The sequence below is a fragment of the Haemaphysalis longicornis genome, unplaced genomic scaffold (genome assembly GCF_048455015.1).
Source record: "Haemaphysalis longicornis isolate Haplotype H1 unplaced genomic scaffold, Haemaphysalis longicornis Haplotype H1 scaffold_3, whole genome shotgun sequence".
NCBI classification, from domain to species: domain Eukaryota; kingdom Metazoa; phylum Arthropoda; class Arachnida; order Ixodida; family Ixodidae; genus Haemaphysalis; species Haemaphysalis longicornis.
In genome coordinates this window covers 52,652,809-52,664,231 of record NW_027526335.1, presented here as the reverse complement: position 1 = coordinate 52,664,231, position 11,423 = coordinate 52,652,809, and positions in this window count along the sequence as shown.

Below are 11,423 nucleotides of genomic sequence, written 5' to 3'. Positions count from 1 at the left end.
GGCATGTGTGATTCATCTTTACTACTAGCTTCACTACGTTTTACCCGACCCTTCGACGAACCGATGTAATTGTCTCTACCCCCTCCATTCCCGTCGTCTATTTTTTTAGTTAGCGCACTCAAATATGAAGCTTTTAACTCGCTCAAAATGTCTAAGTCGCGCAGCCAGACCCGCGCGTGATATGGTGCATGTCGCAAAAGAGCTACACAGAAATTAATATTGTTGGAGTAAGGGGAGAAGCAGAAGGAGTAGGAGGGCCGGGGAAGAGGGAGCAGGAGGAGAATTACATCTAAATTTTAAAAAAAGAAAAGGAATGCGACGCATCTGCTCGTGGGTGAATGACATATTTGCAATTTGTTCCAGTTATTTCACTGCGCTTCACCGGGTGTCCTTTCGCTGAAACCCATATAGTTGCGTGAACTTCACTTTCGCATCAATTCCCGGCTTCCGTCTGGAGGAGAAGCAACGTTATTTTCGTTTGTTGTTAACATAAACGTTCCAGATGGATGAACACCCAGAAGAATATAATATAATATAGATGGATGAACACCCGGAAGAATATACGTTTTTTTTTCATTTACGTCATGCAAGGACAACATAACCACAACAGAATGGCTGAGTAATCAGGGAAAAGCACTGCTGACTTAACCTGTACAAATAGGAGGCCGTACAGCCGAATCCTTCCGGGGAAAGTAAAGCCCAACACACATGCACGCACACACACACGCACACACGCACGCACACACGCACGCACGCACACACGCACGCGCAACAGGGTATCAGAAATAAAAAAGACGTCACAATGGAAAAATTGCTCCAAAATGACTAGATACTATTTACAGTTACTTATACACACACTGCAAGACCCTAGTGCAGGATCTTGCACTAGTCCTCCCCTAGTGCAAGACCCTAGGGGAGGACTAGTTTCATCTAGCGAAATTTTGTCTCTATACGCGTGTGCAGCGCTAAATTTCCCGCGAAGGAGAATGTTCCACAGCACTGGAACATAACTCCTTACAGCATTGGCACATAATTCCTCGCGCTAGTCACAGAACCACCCCGACGATCCTAGGCTTATCTTTACGGGCCAGTAATCTCAGCACCGTCATATGTTAACGCAGTCGCAAAATCCAGCTTAACTGCATGGACGATAGGATCTGACGCTTGATTGCTTAAACATTTGAGTTGGATGGGACGTGGCTTTGAAAAAAATCCTCCGTCGCATGCCCCCGCGCGAGGGACACGTGTAAATGCAGAGCATAGTGGGGTTGAAGCGCGCGTCGGCACCCCCGAAGTCCCGTTGACGTTGCCCGACGGCTTCCGCGACGGCCGGTTCCGGGACGGCGGCGGCCTCCAGACGACGACGCTTGCTCGCCGCCGCCTCTCGTTGCCGTACGGCCGAGTCCGCGGCCCGACGCTGACGTTTCGAAGCTGTGTCTTGCTCTCGACTCGAAGGGTCCGCTTCTCGACGCTGACGCCTGGCCGCTGCTTCTCGTGCACGCTGCTCGGGATCCGCTTGTCGACGTTGACGCCTGGCCGCGGTTTCGCGTGCATGAAGTTCGGCGTCGGCAGCGCGCTTACGACGTTTGCGCTCGGCGTCGGCAGCCCGCCGCCTCGCCGCCTTGTCGTCTGCCGCCGTCGACGAAGACGATGGTACGACGTCTTGAACTGGTGCTTCGGCGCTGATGTTGGATTGCGTCCAGGTACTAGTTGAAGGTCTTGCTTCCATCGCTTATCAACTGCGACCGCCGACGAGCGCAAGAGAACACGCGAGGAGCAGCGGAGAGCAGGCGAGGAGGAGTGGGGGAGAGGGCGCTTATCAACTGCGACCGCTGACGAACGCAAGAGAACACGCGAGGAGCAGCGGAGAGCAGGCGAGGAGGAGTGGGGGAGAGGGCGCACCTGGAACGGCTGTTGCGGACGCTGAGGCACGCCAACGCCGACAACGCCGGGTGACATCGTGAGTTAAAGAAATGCTCTGCATTTAAAAGGCGCAAATCAAGGTACCATGGTTATTAAATGATCTCTCACGCTTTGTACATTCTCGGCCTCATTTGCATGCATTTTGAATTATGAGGTACTTCTCCGTTTGTGATGATGTGATTGTAGGGTTTAACGCGCCGGCGCAAAGCAGGCGATGAGGCGCGCCGTAGTGGAGGGCTCCGGAATACCTTTGACCACCTGGGGATCTTTAACGTGTGCCGAAATCTACTTCTCCGTTTGGATTTTTCAGGCGATTTTGTCGCCTAGCAAAACAAAAGATAATTCCATCTCTAAAGAAACAAAAGAAAGGCTCGATTCCATGTCGCATTTTCTTTTTGGTTTCAGAACTGGAGAAATAGCTTGCGTTGCAATTTTCACGCAGCGAATTTTGGTGTATTAGATGAAGAACGGGCAGAGACATAACTGAAGGGCATTCCTGCGTGTCGTGTGCGTTTCTACGGATTTCATTCAATCTACATGCGTGGTGCACGTCAACCGAGATTAGGCAATTTTAGTTTCACGTGCGTACAGGGTTCACGTACGCAAACGTGAAAAGTATACGTGGCCTACGCGCATAATAGCTTGAAACCCTTTTAGTTACACTCACGCGATGCACTCCGCTAGTAAGGCGTTTGGATGAACGCTCTCTGCACCCAGACGCGATTTATTCCTAGTGTCATTTGCTAACAGACACAGATACTGCTGTAGCCACTCCAGGGCAAGACTGGCCGCTCCTCCTCCCGCGCGGGAGGAGGAGAGTCGAGTCCGGCCGTGGCCAGTCGTGATCTCGCGAGCCCGTTTCTTGGTCAGGCTCAATAGCGGAAAAATCGCTTTTCTATCTCAAAACCAAAAGCTGTTTGTCGATTTAAACTAAGTGAGAGTAAGAATGAACAAATTGAAGGTGAAATCAACAGCTTTGAACGCGATAGCGTACACAGGCGTTAGCGACGAAGGTGCTTTCCCTGCGAAGCTGGAGGGCAGGTCGCTGCCATGTTGGTCAACTCTAAGTACAGAAGCAACGTGAACACCGCAACGTGAAAATTCGAATCTCACGTACGCCCGTGATACTGACCTAGGCCCTTTGCGTTCTGAGCATGCGCACTGGTCACCTGTGAAAGATCTACGCAAGTGGAGCTTATCCGCACGGGATACTAAAACTGTCTATTATCTCTCGGCCGGGGAGGAACGGATCTACTTAGCAGAAACGTTTGCATTGGAGATAAAGTTGAACGAGTGCATAATAGCTAATAAAACGAGGGTTTGCACTCATCGATCGCAAAACATTAAACTAGTACTGACACGAAATTTTCGTGTTAGGTTTTTTTTGCTGCTATGCCTGCCTACCAGCCCACTAATCATAGGACAGATTGGAAGGTCGAGCGCAGCGTAAACATTCATTTACAGCATCGTTTATTCAGGTCAATTTCGGTTTCGACAAAACGAACGCCGACCGGCCGCCATGACAGGAGGTATCACGTGACGTCACCATTCTTGCCGTATCACCGCCGCTCTGGAAGCGCGAGCGAGCGAGCGCACGCGCGCGCCCAGACCACCCGAGGTCTTTGCCGTCCCCACAGGCCCGGGCAGCATGACGTCAGTCCCAAAACCATGACGTGTACACACGCCCGAGCAGCACGCGCCAGCTACAGCCAGCGCGTCGGCTTCGTCAGAGGAGCCCCGACGTCATCAGTTTGGGGCAAGTAGTAGATGGTGTATGTCGGCCCACTCTGGGCTTTCTCGTGCGGGCGAAGAATAAAATGAATTTTAAATATGTTTCGCTGAATGGTTACTGCTGAAACTTGCTGGGAGATATCTCCTGATAAAAAGGAAGCGTCTACATAGTTATCTCAGCTTTGAAATTTTGTGTCAGCACTCCTTCAAGGTTCGATCGGTCTTAGTACCCCAAATTTCGCTCAATAAGCATACCATTAGGCGACCTGGTATATCCGTTGCAGCAAATTGATAATTCGCAAACACCAAAGACGCACCTTGAATAGCAAGAAAGTAACACTGAAAAAGAACTTCACGAATCGTCCAATAACTTTGATCAATTCCTCACCAGAAGTTACGGCCCTTTGCAATGGAGCCGAAGGCTTACGCATTCCTGCCTAACCTCTGTAACCTTCAACTGCGCGTAACACGAACTTTTCACTTTAGTACAACCATTACGCAAAAAAATATTCCACATGGCAGTCAGGAATATAACTGTGATTAATTCTAAAATAACTCGTCAAACCTGCATCGCTTTTGAGAGAATTGCATCTACCTGAGATGGCGCAGGCTACACGGGAGTGCTTTGGCTTGGCGTCTTGGTAATGGAGTATTCCCGAACTAGAGATTGCCCGTAGAGATGTTTTCGGCTGAAATTCTGTCTTAGAACACGTTACAGGATCACCGTAATCGGAACGTGACTTTCTGCAGAAAAACATGCATATGCAATGTTTAAACATTTCTCTCAATTCTTTCTATCTGCAAACTGAATTTTATTGTACTTTTCATGATTGTTTTTACGGTACTTCCCACGCTTACGCTGAAAGCCCATTTGATTATGTTGCAAAAAATTATATATTAAATCTCATTGCCGTTAGAGTCCTCCAAGAAAATTTGTTTATTCACTCCCTAAAAATATGGATTCTTGAGCTTCAGACATAGGCAGACCTGGTTAACTTTGTTCACAATATCGAGCACTCATTCACAGGAAGATAAAGAAAGCAAACCAGGTAATCTGCAAAACAGAGTTAGGAGAAAACAGCCGGCGTGAAACCGCGGTGTCCTGTCAACGAGCAGGGCCAAGTTTTTATTTTCTGGGAAACGTTACCTGGTGGGACGAAGTGCCGTATTAGCAATGTTAATTTAGGCCGAGAGCTGCCTCGGGGAATTAGTTCGCCATCTGTTTTTTTAGGCAAGAGGTACGATGCCACGGTTGCTGCGTGTATGGAGAATACTTTGGGCTATGGCTTCACGCTAAACGTTCTGTTCGTGTAGTCGGCCAGATTATGCAAAACAAGACACGCCTCGAACAAGACAACGCCGGTGGTAAACAATGCCTGAACGTTGCCTGTGCGAACATTTTCTTCAGGAAGTAGTAACAGGGAGCAAAAGTGCATTTTTTTATAGCTCCTATGCTTTTTCTGAGCCTCTAAGTAAGTGTTCTTCAAAACAAGAAGAAAGTGTAATGTTGACCATTAAAAGTGTAAGCTTTACCTCAAAGTAATAAAAAAATGCTTTATATCAGAGATTTTAGGCTTGAAGGAAGAAATTATTGGCACTATATCTTCAAATCAACAACAGATTATGAAGTCTTGCTATCTTACGAATATGTTTCTGGGAATCACGCGTTTGTATTTTTGGATAATCTTGTCTGGGCTTTCGGTGATTCTTATATGTCGGTAAAGTTTTTTTCACTGCGGAGTCGTGGTTTGAGCGAGTTGGTAGGTATTTTCAAGGGTTTAAAAGCTCTGCAGAAAAACAGAGGCGAAAACACGGAAGAGCACAGCGTCTTTCCGTGTTCTGTCTCGTGCTTTTAATGTGTCTGAGGGTTACTTACGTTGATAACTGTTAAACGATGGTTGATTAATAGTGAATAAATACTCTCGCTAGCTTGTTAGAGTGGGGAGAAATCGGGCTTAGCTTCTGCCGCAATATTTGCTACCGTTGTTTTCTATATTGAAACGCCTGCTTGTGGATCAAATAACGCGGTACATGAATATTGTTGAAATCCTTAAGAACACCGATGGTAAAGGAGAAGTGGAAGGTGGTACACATGAAGCACTCCGCAATAATAAGATGTGGATATTCGAAGCTGAAATAGTGCAATTTGCGGGAAGATATAATCATCATCATCATGATCGCCGCCGTCTTCGCCGTGGTCACCGTCGTCATCACCACAATCGGCATCAACGGCAGCAACTGGTATATGTGCACTACAGGATAAAGGCCTCCGTCAAAGATATCCACCCACTTTTGTTGTGAGTTAGCTGAGGCCATCAATTTCTGTAATTTTTTTTTCATTACTTTATCAAGTTCTTGGTCTCCCTTAGTTAATTTTCCGTCCGTTGATAACCACTCCATTGTGCGGTTGGTCGATTTGTCGCAGGTAATTTGCATTCACCTAACCTACTCAAACCTTGATGATGATGGTTGGTTTTTTTTGGCGGAAGGCCGACTAAGGGCAATGAGCGTCAGAGAAGAAGGTATTTAATGGTTGATAAGACTGTAAATACTGAAACTGTAAGTAGAGGTTATAGCGACGCAATACAAAACACAATGAAGATGGCTGGTGTATAGGGCCAGGATGATTACACGTGATATGGCAAGAGGTGCAGAAATTTTACGTCAGCTAAAAACTTAAGAACACGTTGACTAGAAAACATTGGTTCGTCGGCTAAAAAGTATGATGGGGGCAGTGGAATGCGTCGTCTGTATAATTCAGGAAAATGTTTGTGTCATGTGAAGTCAGGTGCCTTGCATGTGATTAGTATGTGGACTACGAATAGGCCCTTTCCACACCGGCTACACATGGGTACCGAAGGTCCAGTCAGAAGGTGGGAGTGCGTTACATGTGTGTGGCCTATCCGAAGCCTAGCTAGGGCGACTTCAGTGTTTCTGTTGTGCGAGTCAGTTGTGTAGCGTCCCAATTGTGGTTTCATTACGTGTAGTTTGTTGTCTATTTGTGGACTCCAGTGTAATTGCCATGTATTACGAAGCTGTCGTCGGATGTGTGTCTTTAGGACCGTGTAAGGTACTGTTGTAATGTCAACTGTATTCGTGAGAGCAGCAGCACCAGCCATTTGATCGGCGGCCGTATTGCCAGGGATTCAACAGTGCCCTAGTACCGAGCATATAGTTATTTGAAGATTTCAGTCATATGCAGTCATTATTACCTTGAAAAGAAGATTGATCACATAATTTTTAGATGAACTTCCTGATGACAGTGCCTGTACAGCACTTAGGGAATCTGTGTACACGATGGACTTGGGAATTTTATATTTCATGATGTGATTTGAAACGAGTAAGATGCCACACACTTCTGCCGTGTAAATACTGTTATGAAAATTCATTGTTTTGCTTACTCTAGAATTTGGTCCGTGCGGTGCACAAGAGACAGTAGAAGCAGTTTTGGACGCGTCGCTGAAGAATTCTGCGAACCTGCACTTGTCCTGCAGGAACATGAAGTGCTGCAAAATCGCACTTCTGGGTACCCTATTTTTTTCTACTACAGTAAATGACAGGTCGCATGATATAGGGCGTAGATTCCATGGTGAAATTAAATTATGGATGGGTGTCTTGTGCGTGCCTGACAGAGGGACCTTGAGTACAGAAGCCTCCTTCCTAACTCTCAGAGAGAAAGGTAAGGAGATAGATCTCCTGTTTAAAAAGAGTTGTAAATTTGATGTATCGTTCATGATAGGATTAAAAGAAGGGTTGGAGAGAGATACGATCTTAGATACATACCGCAAGTCAACATACTCCCGCTGATGTCCTAGGCACCATTTGTCACACTCGACATGCAGACTCTCGACAGGACTAGTGTGGAAAGCGCCGCATGAGAGGCGAAGGCCACGATGCAGCACTGGGTCGAGCATTTTAGGAGCTGTTTTGGTCGCTGGCCCATATACGACGCTGCCGTAGTCAAGCCGAGACCCTACCAAGGCCGTGTAGAGGCGCAGCAGGAGTTGTTTGTCGGCCCCATAAGATTGGTGTGAGAGGACCATAAAAATGTTCATAATTTTTTAATAATTTCCATTTGAGCTGTTTGATTTGAGGATTGAATGTAAGCTTTTCATGGAGTAAAATACCTAAAAACTTGTGCTCCTTGTTCACAGGAATTGACACGATGTTAAGAGGGATGTCTGGGTCTGGGAGGACCCCACGCTTCCTGGAGAACACTACAGAAGAGCTTGTTCCGGGATTCAGTTTTAAACCATTCTTGTCAGTCCAGCTGGAACGTTTGTTGACACCAAGCTGGACTTGACGTTCGCAGATGGACATATTACGTGATTTAAAGGATATCTGGACGTCGTCTACATACATCGAATAAGAGATTGTAGGTGGCATTGCCTTTCAGGAGAGTTCATCTTAACTATGAAGATCGTGCAGCTCAACACTCCACCTTAAGGAAAGCCATTTTCTTGCACGTGAACCTTTGACAGTGCAAAACCGACTTTCCCTTGAAGCTGTCTCTCTGACAAATAACTAACAAGGGTGTTTAACATGTTACCCGAAAAACCGAATGACTTGTGGTCACTAAGTATCCCGTTACGCCAAGCGGTGTCTCAGGCCTTCTCGAGGTCGAAAAACACAGTTAAACAATACTGCTTATGCACGAAGGCATCCTTGATGTACGAGCGAAGTGCGACCAGTTGATCGTTTGTCGATGGCCCCACCCTGAAGCCTGCCTGGCAGCTCTCGAGATGATCATTGTACTCAAGGAAGTACATGAGCCTGCGATTTATCATCTTCTCGAGTAGCTTGCACAGGCACCTCGTTGGGTCTCTGGGACAGTAACTTGATAAGGACGACGGCTTCTTTCCCTCCTTCAAGAAAGCCACTACTATGGCCTCCCTCCAAGAGCGCGGAATGTGCCCCGAAAGCCATATTTATTATATAAATGCGGAAGTGTTTCAAGTGTCTGCGTGTAGGTGTTCTAGCATTGTATATGTGATGTTCTCTGGGCCTGGAGCTGAGGATTTACACGTGGTCACAGCAGCCCTCAGCTCATGCAGTGAAAACTCTGACTTATAAGAGGATGTTGAACTATCGTTATCTAGTATAAACTTCTTTTTGCCCGATTGCTTGTGTTTTATGAAAGTGTTTCTGTAGTGTGCTTAACTGGACACGTGTTGGAAGTGTTGTGCGAGTGTATCAGCCTGGTCTTCGAGTATGTCCCCTGTTGTGCTGACCAGAGGCAGGCTGTGTGTATGTTGTCCTTTGAGTTTGCGTATTCTTGTCCATACTTTCCGTGTCTGTGTAGGAGTTTATTGATGTTGTGAAGGAACGCCAACTCTCGTTTTGCCTCACGGCGCACACATTTTCCTAACGCCTTGGCCCGTTTGAACAAAATGAGGTTACCCGACGTGGGGTACCGACGAAGGATATCCCACGCCTTGTTCTGGGCCTCTCGCGCCCGCCTACAGTCCTCATTCCACCACGGCGTCCTCTGGTTGCACGGGGCACCAGAGGCGTGAGAATGGACTTTTCGGCGGCGTCGAGGATGTGCGCCGTGAGGAGTTGGGTAGCTTCTTCAACGTGTAGGTGTCCTATGGATGTGTGGTGTAGTTTCGATGTCTCTGTAAATGTGTTCCAGTAAGCTCGTGCTTCATTGAACCTATTATGGGAGGATGGACTGCTTGGGCCTTTACCTATATATGTTAGTGAAGTGGGGAAGTGGTCACTGCCATATGGGTCAGTGCCCACTCCCCACTCAAGACATGGAAAGAGAATTGCCGAACCAATATCCAAGTCAAGATTTGAGTATGTATTGTGTCCTATGTTATGGTATGTAGGCTGTTTCTTGTTGAAAGGCATGCTCCAGAGGATGTTAAAAACTTCTCTATCAGGCGACCTCGGGCATCCGTGCGAGAAGAGCCCCAAAGAGAATTGTGTGCATTGAAGTCGCCTGTTAAGATGTATGGTTCAGGAAGCTGGTCGACCAGCGCCTCAAAGACAGAGCTCAGAAGTGCAAGATCAGGAGAGATGTAGATGGAGCATACCGTTATCAACCTATTAAAAATTCTTGTGCGGACGGCTACAGCCTCAAGGACGGTGTTCAAGGTGACAGGGTGGCATGCTAAGGATTTGCGGGTGATTATGGCAACACCGCCAGAAGAGTGTGTGCAGCCATCCCTGTCTTTCCTGTATAACAGGTAACTATTCAAGAAATTTGTGTGTTTGGAATTCGGATGTGTTTCCTGGACACACATTGTACTTGGCTGATTGGCATGCAGAATCGCATACACGTCGTCAAGATTATTGAGAAGGCCTGTGCAGTTCCATTGAAAAATATTGTCTCTTCCCATTATTATGTGTTCAGAGCTACTGGAGTGAGACTATTTATGTAGGGTCTTTCGGGGTTTGGACTCTTGGAAGGGGTTTTCTGGCCTTCTCTACTGACCTAGACGTCGCAGCCCGTTCCTTCCGCAGCGATGAAAGCCGCAAGGGCTCGACGTCCATGTCGTCATCTGAAGGAAAGGGGGTGCCCAGCGGACTGGGCCCCCTTGACGTGGTACCCTTTCGGGCGTTCTTTGCCTGCGCTGCCAGTGCCGAAGGCGTGGGGAGAACGACAGATGGCACAGGCAGTGAAGCGGGGGAGGGGGTCGCTGCGACTGCCTCCATCTCCTCCGTGCCCTTGCGTGTGCTTTGAGCCGGTGGAGAGGAAGCAGTGGATGCAGCGGCATCCCCAACAGACGTTGTTGCCACCACAGCCGCTTCTGGGTGAGCGAGCGGTTCAGAGGCTGGTTGGGCTGCCTGGGGCAACCCTGAGGGGGGGGGGGGGGGGCGGGGACGGGACCAAGTCCGACTCGCGGTACTGGGTCCCCGTCGAAACCAGACGCCGCTCCGCCCCCCGGCGAGCCGCGTCGGCGTACCTCCCCAGGGGGAAAGAGGCGAACCTCTTCCGCGCCTCTGGGAAGGTGATGTTTTCTGTCACTTTTAGATTGATTATTTTCTTTTCCACTTGGAATTTCTCGCACTTCCTGGAGTAGGCCGCATGAGGGCCCCTGCAGTTTGCACATGTGTGGTTGTTTGAATTGCAATTGTCATTGGGGTGGTCCTGCACTGCTTCGCACAGGTTGTTTTGCCGCGGCAAGAGGTTGTGCTGTGCCCGAACCGCTGGCACTTAAAGCAGCGGCGCGGGTTCGGTATGTACGGGCGAATAGAGCGTCGGATGTAGCCTGCATTTATATATTGCCGAAGTGTCGATCGGTCGAAGGTCAGGATAATGTGTTTGGTGGGGATTATCTTATCGTCCCTGCGCATCGTGATGCGGCGCACAGCTGTGACGCCCTGGTCCTTTAACCCTTCAAGAAGGTCGGGATCTGTTTCTGTAAGGAGATCCGACTCTGAAATCACACCCTGGGAGCTGTTCAGGCTCCGGTGGGGCGTGATCTTGATGTCCAGATCATGGATGCGAGTTTGGGCAAGAAGTGTGCGGGATTGTTTTTCATTGTTGAGTTCGACAAGGATTTCTCCTGTCCTGAGCTTTTTGGCTTCATACTTTTCACCTATGTGCTTTGCAGAAATTTCGAGACAAGGAATACCGACAGTGAAGCGACGGGTCTCGTTGGGTCAGCTGACTCGATCACAAGAAAACGAGAATAGTTATTCACGTTTGTTGAAAAGACAGTTGTTGACAGAGGTGGGAATGAAACTTCGGTGCGGCCCCTTTTCGGGGGCCGATCACGTCTGGGGGGGGTGGTGTTTAGAAAATGCCATATATCATA